The sequence below is a fragment of the Papaver somniferum genome, chromosome 11 (genome assembly GCF_003573695.1).
Source record: "Papaver somniferum cultivar HN1 chromosome 11, ASM357369v1, whole genome shotgun sequence".
In the NCBI taxonomy this organism is placed as follows: domain Eukaryota; kingdom Viridiplantae; phylum Streptophyta; class Magnoliopsida; order Ranunculales; family Papaveraceae; genus Papaver; species Papaver somniferum.
In genome coordinates, this window is record NC_039368.1 from 78463420 (window position 1) to 78472353 (window position 8934).

The following is an 8934-nucleotide window of genomic DNA, read 5'->3' on the forward strand; positions in this document are numbered from 1 at the left end:
AGATCTGTTTTATTGATTCAAAAACCGAAAACAGGACTTGTGATCATTTCATTGTTAAAAGGCTTCGTTCTGTGTGTGATCGTTCATATGGGAATCAAATTGTTTGTGCAGGTACATTCAAGACTGAAGATTGGAAGACTAAAATATCTGTTTTTGGTATTTTGATCTTTTGATACTACATGCACACTTGGTTGACTGGGATCCGACAAGCTTGTTTATCTTGATAGACCTTTTATAGATTGTTGTATAGATCGACAATCAATCACTTGGTGTTTCTCTTTAGGAACCGAACTTAATAGACTGTGAACTAAGATTGATTATCTTTGATAGTTTTTATATTTTAGTTGATCTAAACTAATGCAAAGGAGTTTAAATCGATTAAACGGAAGAACCTTTCTAACTCAACGTATCTCTAATTAACTTGTTGATCTGGGGGATTTATAGAGTGGTCAATGAAACAGTTTAGTCACTTACCGCTTTGGAATATGATCCAAAAGGTGCTGAGTGATAGAAGTCTTCACAACAGATGAACCGATTTAAGGTAATGGACTCTATCTTAGGATTCACGTGCATAGACCAGATTGGTAATAGCACAGGTATATTAAAAGAACTGAATAACTTGGAATTAGTTTACTTGGTCTCAACTTTAAGAAGTTGGTAATAAGTAGTCTTTGTATAGCGGCTTAATTACGAGAGTATTCAAAACTGAACTAGATCCCGAATATAGAAACACAAACAAAAAAATTGAAGGAAGAGCTTGAATCATAGGCAAGACATTTTTAAGGATAAACTATCAACATGACAACACGTAACTCCATAGTTATTTCATTTTTAGATTTTTGTGATTTTCTCATAAGAATATATAGTGGGTTCTAGTTTTCATGATTTAATCTCTATGAATAAAGATTATCGTGAAGCAGAAGGCTTGAAACATGTACCCAGTTATAAAGGGGTTCAACCTGACCTCCATTAGAAATCAAATACCGAAGAAGCAAAAAGAAAAAGCAAAAAAGAAAATAAATAATGTGGCTGCTGGGATTTGAGCCCAAGTCTCCACAGCCACAACGTGGAATTCTTACCAATAAACTACAGCCACTTGGTATATGCTGCAATCAGATCAAATAAAAACACACAATTCGTGGGTCAAAATACTCCCCTGGCTTTGTTATTTAGTCTTCCTGTAGGAGCCATAGAAGTAAGAAGTGAAGCCCCAGAGTGTTAAAGCCAAGGCCATTCCTTTCTCTGCTGCAAAATTCTCATGAAACGTTATCACAGAAGCTATCTGTGAAATGGGAAGGAACGTCGCGCTCATAACTCCAGCAAAGAGAGAAGAGGTACAAAAAATAATCCCCACTCTTCCAATAAACATTAGCTGCCAAACTATCATAATCGAAACTAACACGATGTACTATCTTTTCATACCCAAGTCAAATTCACTTGCTTCTCTTCGTATTGCCTGCAAATTAGAAGAACGTGCAAAAAGTCAAGTTTCACAATCTAGCATTAATGTGTGTAGTAGCGTCCTGTACATACTGCATTTTATTTAGCATTCTTACCGAAAAATCATTGTTTATGAGGCATCCCATGGTGCAACACACTGTAGCAAAGAAGGACAAGCAAACTTGAAACTGCAACACAATAGGATAAGTCATGGCTTGATTAGCCTTAGCATAAGCAACTTGTGTGCTCACTAAAATGAATCCTATAATCGACGCATCGGCTATACTGATAAAGAACCCCAGCAAGTACTGAGAATTTGTAACACCACGCGGACGATCCCCGGTTCTTCTTATACCAAGTAGTATAGCACCCATGATTATCACCACAATGGCATTAATCGAGTAAGGTGTAAACTTCTGCTTAACCCAAATGAATGATATAAAGGAAGTGAAAACAAGTTGAGTTGCAACAAGGAGAGACGAAGTCGATACAGGAAGGAAGGACAAACCATAACAATACATAAATCTGTCTACTCCTTGTGCTAATCCTATTAAAGCAGCATAGAGTAATAGCTTTCGAGAAGCAAAAAACTTGACACTAGGTTGACCTGGATCGCGCTGAGGATAAAGGATAATGAGTGGGATGATGAGTATAGGGAAGCCAGCTACTTGTAACAAGCTAGATAACCATTTTCGATTACCACCATGTAAGAAGTATAATCTAAGTAGTAAAGGTCCTCCTGTCAATCCTATTAAATTAAAGGTGCAGCTTAGTAAGAGTAGTCTCCATTTCATTACCTTTACGGAATCCTTGTTCTCTTGTTGGTTATGAATGTTTTCACTTTTTAACCCTTCCTCTTCTAGGGTGTTGGTGTTCTTCATAGCCAGATCTTGATCTTCTTCTGCAAATCTCTGTTGTTTGGTGAACTCAACACTCTCTCTTGCTTTAGTGTTACAAATATTCAAATTGTAAATGTGTGTATAAAATTGATGAACGAATTACACGGAAGCATTGTAGTGGGTTAGTGACGCATTAGAGGCATCCGTGTCGGATGCAATAAGCAAGTCAAGTCTTCTTGTTTCGAGTCAATGCACCTACCGTTCATTAACATAACACGAAATTTGGTCTTTGATATCTGTGCAACTGTGTTGCTTCAAAATCTTTTTGCTTTTCAATTGTATCTCGCATTTCTGGAAATTGGTAAAAGGTTGGGGATATTGACATAGACAGTATTAATTGTTGTGAAGGACAATGCTGTGGTGCAGGTTAAGGATGTGCAGCAGTGAAGAATAAGAGTTTAGTTTACAGCTTAATTTATTATATCCAGGTGATATACGTGTGATGTATTTCTGTTAGTTATGTTTATTAATCACACTATATTCACTGTAAACTTCGCAAACTTCATGATTGGTTTTGGTTTTTCAACCTTAAAAAACATGCATGAGATGGACCAATTGCATGTGCTTTGGCTCATATGCATTTTTCTGGTCATTGTCTCAAAATATTCCTCCAAAAGTGGGGTTCTGGAAACCCCTCCAGAAAATTTGAACCAAAGTGTATTAGTGATGCCTTGAAATCTCGTATCTTCCAGTCATTCAGAAACATGATAGGATACTTACCCAATTTCCTGTTTAGTAGACTTGTATGGATGGTAAAGTAATCTGGTTGTTTCTGCATATTTTGTGTTTTTTGCAAGTCAGGGATGTAGGCCTTGAGGCGCAACACATAGTTTCTGATTCTTTAACTATATGGTAAATTTTGCAGGAACAACTAAAAGCAACAGCAACAATTTCTTCAAGGTTTATCTGTTAGGCACTATTTCTGCAAGGTTTATCTGCTAGATGTTGCCTGTTGGATTGGTTTAAGGAAACATCTTGGCAGTTGTTCTCTATTGACTTATATTTCCAGGCAGATTCTAGTAATTATCAAAACGAGTCACAACTCTTTGGTTTTAGCACCGCGTGAATTCTGAGAGGTATGAGAAAAAAACCTTTGAAGTTGTGTACTTTCTGACACCATCATGGAACATCAGCAACAGCGAAAGCCAATAGTAATGTAGTTGCAGGAAATCCTACAACCACACCCTTAGAATAATCTACAGAACAATCTAAGTAATCATCATAAGAATCTCAAGAACATTCATTAAGATCTTCGAATTGGTTACAAAGTAATGAGAAAACGCTAACTTGCTCTCCAAATAATCTTTCTCTCTCCTAAATTTCTTGGCTAAGCTTTCAAAAAGATCTCTCTCAATACAAGGTCGTTTGGTCCCTTATATAGGAGTTTACATAGTGGATGGCAACTAATAAATCCCTTATTTTCGGATATGGCATGCGTCATTAACGCACACTTACATTGACTCTTCTCGCACGTACTCTTAACACCGCATAGCTCTTCACACTTTACTCGTGATTAAGCCGACGTCATCTGGTGCGTCACTCTGGATAGGCTGTATGCGATTGTCTTCGCTCGGTCTTGATGATCATCATTTCGTATACTTGATTGGTGTGCGGTATTTTGTATCCACATTTTGCCTCTTCTCATGTCGTTCTTTTGACAAAGAGAGAGACGTGAGAAATTCTTAATTCATTCTGCCGCACCCGTTCATCTTTTCATATTCTTATCTGCCGACATGTTTCCGTGATTTTAGTTTAACCGTCTACACGTGTCATTTCCCTTCCTTTTCTACCGGCACGTCCTGATTTAACCGGTCATCTTTTTACCTATTTATTAACTGAGTTTGAGGAGTTATAATCTTTTCTCTTTTTACTTCGTCTTCCCTTCTCGTCTCTGTGAGCCCTCTGTAAATCTTCATCTTCTCCACTTTCTCGAAGTTTCTTCATCCTCGTCTTCTCGAAGTCTCGACCTTGATTTTGCTATTGTTCCTATGGATCCTCACCCAAGGTTCGTATACTCTGTTGAAGTTGATCTTGTCTCCCTTTTTTTCTTTTGAATTTTCGACTGATGTTGCTGATCTGTTGTTACTTTCATTCCCATACTGGCCATTTGCAGCAAAAGCTCTTCCTCCGGTAATACCAAGATTACGGTTTCTAACCCTAGATATTCTTCAAACTTGAAAGACAGAGAATTTCTCAAGAGAAAGCCTTCGCATGACAAAGGAGTAAGAAATACTTTCTTTTTTGTAAAACAATATTGTTGTCTCTATTTCTTATCTGCGTTGTTCTCCGCAGGATTCCGATCGCAAGATTGATTGCGGAAAGAATTTAAATATTAAGAGAGTTCGCAAACCCCCATCGCTCAACACTGGTCTTATCGTTCCTGATTTTTATCGTGAGGAGATCGATGTTCATCCTCGCGTTAACGTTGATACTCCCACACAAGGCTTGATTGCCTCTGCCCCGTTGAATATTTATATTCAACCAAAGGAAATCTTTTCCCCTAAAGATGATGCTCTAATTGAGCATGTGATAAAAGAAGTCTCCGTTCCTGCTACTGTAACCGCATCAACGGTGAATCAGACCGTCTCTACCTTTGTGAATGTTCCGTTATTTTCGAATATTACCGCGTGTATGGAGAACGTTAACATTTCTGCACCTTTGGAGAACATTACCCCTCCCTCTTATGTGGGCCTCGCTTCTTCTGTACCTACTCTCTCTTCTTCTACATTCGCTTCATTTTCTTTGGACTCCATCTTTGTTGACAAGGGGGTCTTGGAAGGAGTAAACTCTGCCTCTCAACATTTATCTGATATCATTAGTGCTGCTCACTCGTCCGTTGAAGATCCTTTTAAACTTCGTATCTGTAATACTCTGAGTAAGCTATTATGCGATTTTCCACCAAACAAGGCTACAAGGAGCGAGATCTCTTAGTAAGTAGACTTTCACATATTCTTTTCTATTCAAAATGTTGTTCTTCATATTCATTCTTATCCCATTTCCCTTTCAGGAATCTCATCGCCGCATGATTTTGGCTGAAGGATATTTCGAATCTAGTAATTCCATGCTAGAACTTTCTCGTCAGAATACCGCCTTAGAAAAAGAAGTTAATAGGATGAAAGGAGAACTCCAAACTGTAACTCTTGAATCTGGGGATCTTCGCACCAGAAACCAAGAACTCAGAGGTGTTTTTCTCTTTGCTTTTACAACTACTTTTAGGAATAATTTTCCTTTTGTATCCATGTTTTTTGAATTTCTTCGTGCATACATATAGATTTAAACCAGAAGCGCGTTACAGAGAGGTATAACTTTCAATTCTTCGCTGAAGAGGCTCGCGCGGATAATGAGAAGTTGCAAAGCCATATAAATCAATTAAATAATGAGCATTCATATTCGCTTGATCAAATTGAAAATCTATCACATGAGAATGTTCATTTAACTCAACAAAATGAGATACTTGGATCCCAAATTTCCCATCGATCTAAATTATTGTATAGTGTTGATTTAAGACATCAAACCTTGTCAGATGAGAATCAGGACCTATCCAGGGAGAAGCGATCTTTCTTAAAGAAAGAAACGATTTTTTCGCGTCAGTATCTAATTCTCCAGAAAATTTGTGATGTCCAAGAGGAAACTCTTCGCGCGTTAAGGAATCAGTATGATGAATCAACAAAGGAATTGACCACTCAGAACGAAAAGATTATTCAGAGTAAAATACACTTGACTGTGAAGATGCACCAACTTCAAGAACAACATACTCAGTTAAAAGAATCTCATGATGCCCTTATGAGAGAGAAAGCTTCTCTTTCTTTAGATGAAAAGAAAATTCGATCTCGTCTTAAGGGTTTGGTTGGTGATAATTTTGATAAGGCTATGGAAAATATGAAGAGTAGTGGTTTCTCTTTATCTCAATATCTCCTTTCGCAAAAGGAAGGTAGTCATATGGAGCTGACTGCCTCAATTTTCTTATCATTTTTGATTATTACTTAAATCTTGATGTTACGAAAACTTCGCCCCGACTATAATTCTATATTTTTTTTGCAGAATCTGAGAAATTGCATCAGTCCACCATTTCCCAGTTGAGATCTGATTTGGATAAGGTCCGTAAAGAACGTGCGAAACTCTCAGTTGCACTTACCTCTTCTCGAGACCGAGCAGATAGGAGATGTTCGTATCTCCAAAGCTTCATGGAGATTGGCATAAGGAATGCTGAGAAAGGTGTCGCTCGTGGAGCTCACTTTAAGGCTCAAGCTCTGGTAAACAAAGTTCTTCTAGACAATTCACTTCCTTTGGTGAATGTGGCTCCTCTTGATATAAGCGATGACGAGAAGATTTCTGAGCCTGATAGTGATTATGAACATGTAAGCGATGATGAAGAATATCTTGAAGTTCCCCTTCAAGAAGATCAGTCTGAAAATGACGAATCTGGTGATGGCTTCCCTAAAGATCCAAATTCTGGTATCAATCCTGGCAACGAAGTTGATGCTGAAGCTTCTTTGATTAACCAAGATGTGCCTTCTAATAATGCTTAGCTTTCCCCTTTCCTTGGTATTTTGTGTCTTTTCAAATGTATTTTGGCATATTTGAAACATATACTTGTTCTTAACATTCGTTTCTTGACAAGGGAGATAATATAACTTTTATTTTAATTCCCATACTTGCCTCTTATTATATTCCTTGTAAGAAACATGTGGGTAATATCGTGCGGCTTTTTCACTTGTCCACATCTCCTGCAAAACAATGTTAGTGCGAATTTTATTTTTGGGCCTTCCTAATTAAAGGTCTTATTTTTCCTAGTATATGACTTTGTTTCTATGCGACGAGATCGCAGGCGGTCTTTACATTTTATGTAACGACCCATTGATCTCACCTTATCATATTCTTGTATTATTGCCTCTCCAGGTTTTATTTATGCGCAAATATGACAATCCTTAATACTCCCGTGAGTAAAAAGCCTCATGATATTCTTTTTACACAATTCAGCTCCCTAATAGAGTGTGTCGTCCTTATATTCCCCCTGATTGCCCCTTCAAGGAAGCTTACCACTACCGGGTTAGGGTGGGCTCCTCCCATCTAGTGATGCAACAATCAGTTTTTTTTGAGGCCTCTTATCACTCCACCGATATGGTTTGTGGTTACGAGACCGCACCATAAGTGGGGTTTCTTCGGACCGAGTGCATCGTAGTCAAGATTTGTCAAGAGCGTCCAGGTACGCTCCAGACGCCCCAGACACTCTTGACTCAACCGTGTACCTCGGCGCCCTGATCGAGTTTTTGCACTCCTTAGGAGAGACCTTGTCACCTTAGTCTTCCAATCTAAGGAGGTAAGCTTAGATTGAAAATTTAAGGCTCCTCTCCTGAATGGGCTTCCTTTTCACCCCAAATCTCCATGACTCAGGATTCAGGGTCGGTGTAGCTTTCACCTGAGTCATGCTAATAGGTTTTCCCCAACTATGACGTGTGTTAGGTCTTATTATTTCCTCTTGCTGTTTATGCGAACTAGGGTACACGCCACAGTTGGATGCCCCTCTTTCGTGGTTATAAGTTCTGTTGCATTTTATTAAGGTCTTATTATAAGGTCTTATTTTTGCCTTTTTGTTAATATGAGAAGTCTTCAAGTTTATTCATATGTTTGAATAGTACATTCTTGTTGAATATTGATGAATTCGCATCCTCTGCCGTGCACGCTTCTTTTTCAGTTTTATGAGATTACCTTTTCATACGTGCGATTACTATCGCAGGTTTCATGGATAATACTTCTTCAAATATAATCTATTCCATGGGTATTCTAGCTTGCGACCTGTGTTTCTTCCCTCAAGATCTATCAACTCATATGCTCCATTTCCAACTACCCTCTTTGTTATGTATGGTCCTTCCAATCTTTTATCCAAATTTCCATCTCCTCCTCTCTGATAAGGAGGTATTTCTCTCAACACTAGATCCCATGGCTGAAACTCTCTTTCTTTGACGCGCTTGTTATATTCTCGAGCTATCCTTTTGTGGTAGTTCTCTATATGTTGTAGAGCAATTTCTCTGCTTTCTTCTAAATCATCAAGTTTTGTTAAAATTAAGTCCGCGCTTAAATTATTTTCCCATGCTTCTTTCTTAGTTGTAGGAATGATAACCTCAGTTGGAAATACCGCTTCTACCCCATATGTCAGACAGAAAGGTGACATTCATGTAGCTTCTCTCCTAGTTGTTCTGTATGCCCATACTGAATTATGCACTTGTTCGCACCACCCTTTGTTGTATCCTTCCAACTTCTTCTTCAGTATATCTGCGATTGTCTTGTTAGTTGCCTCTGCTTGTCCATTACTTTGTGGATATAAGGGGGTGGACTTTCCAATTTGAATTTTGAATGCGTTAAGCATCATTTCTATGTTTTCTCCCTCAAATTGCTTTCCATTATCAGAAACTAATTGTGCAGGGATTCCAAATCTGCAGATGATGTTCTCAAATATGAACGTGAACACATCTTTGTCTCGAATATATTGCACCGCTTTCACTTCTGCCCATTTTGTAAAGTAATATTTTGCTACTATTAAGTATCTCCTTTGCCCTGTTCCTGGTATAAATGGACCCACAATGTCTAAGCCCCA

The 8934-nt window shown here is 38.2% G+C and overlaps 1 pseudogene; it reads right to left on the reverse strand.

Annotated features, from left to right (window-relative positions):
* Window positions 1-1165: 1165 nt before the first annotated feature.
* LOC113324621 lies at window positions 1166-2321 on the reverse strand (annotated as a pseudogene).
* Window positions 2322-8934: the final 6613 nt, after the last annotated feature.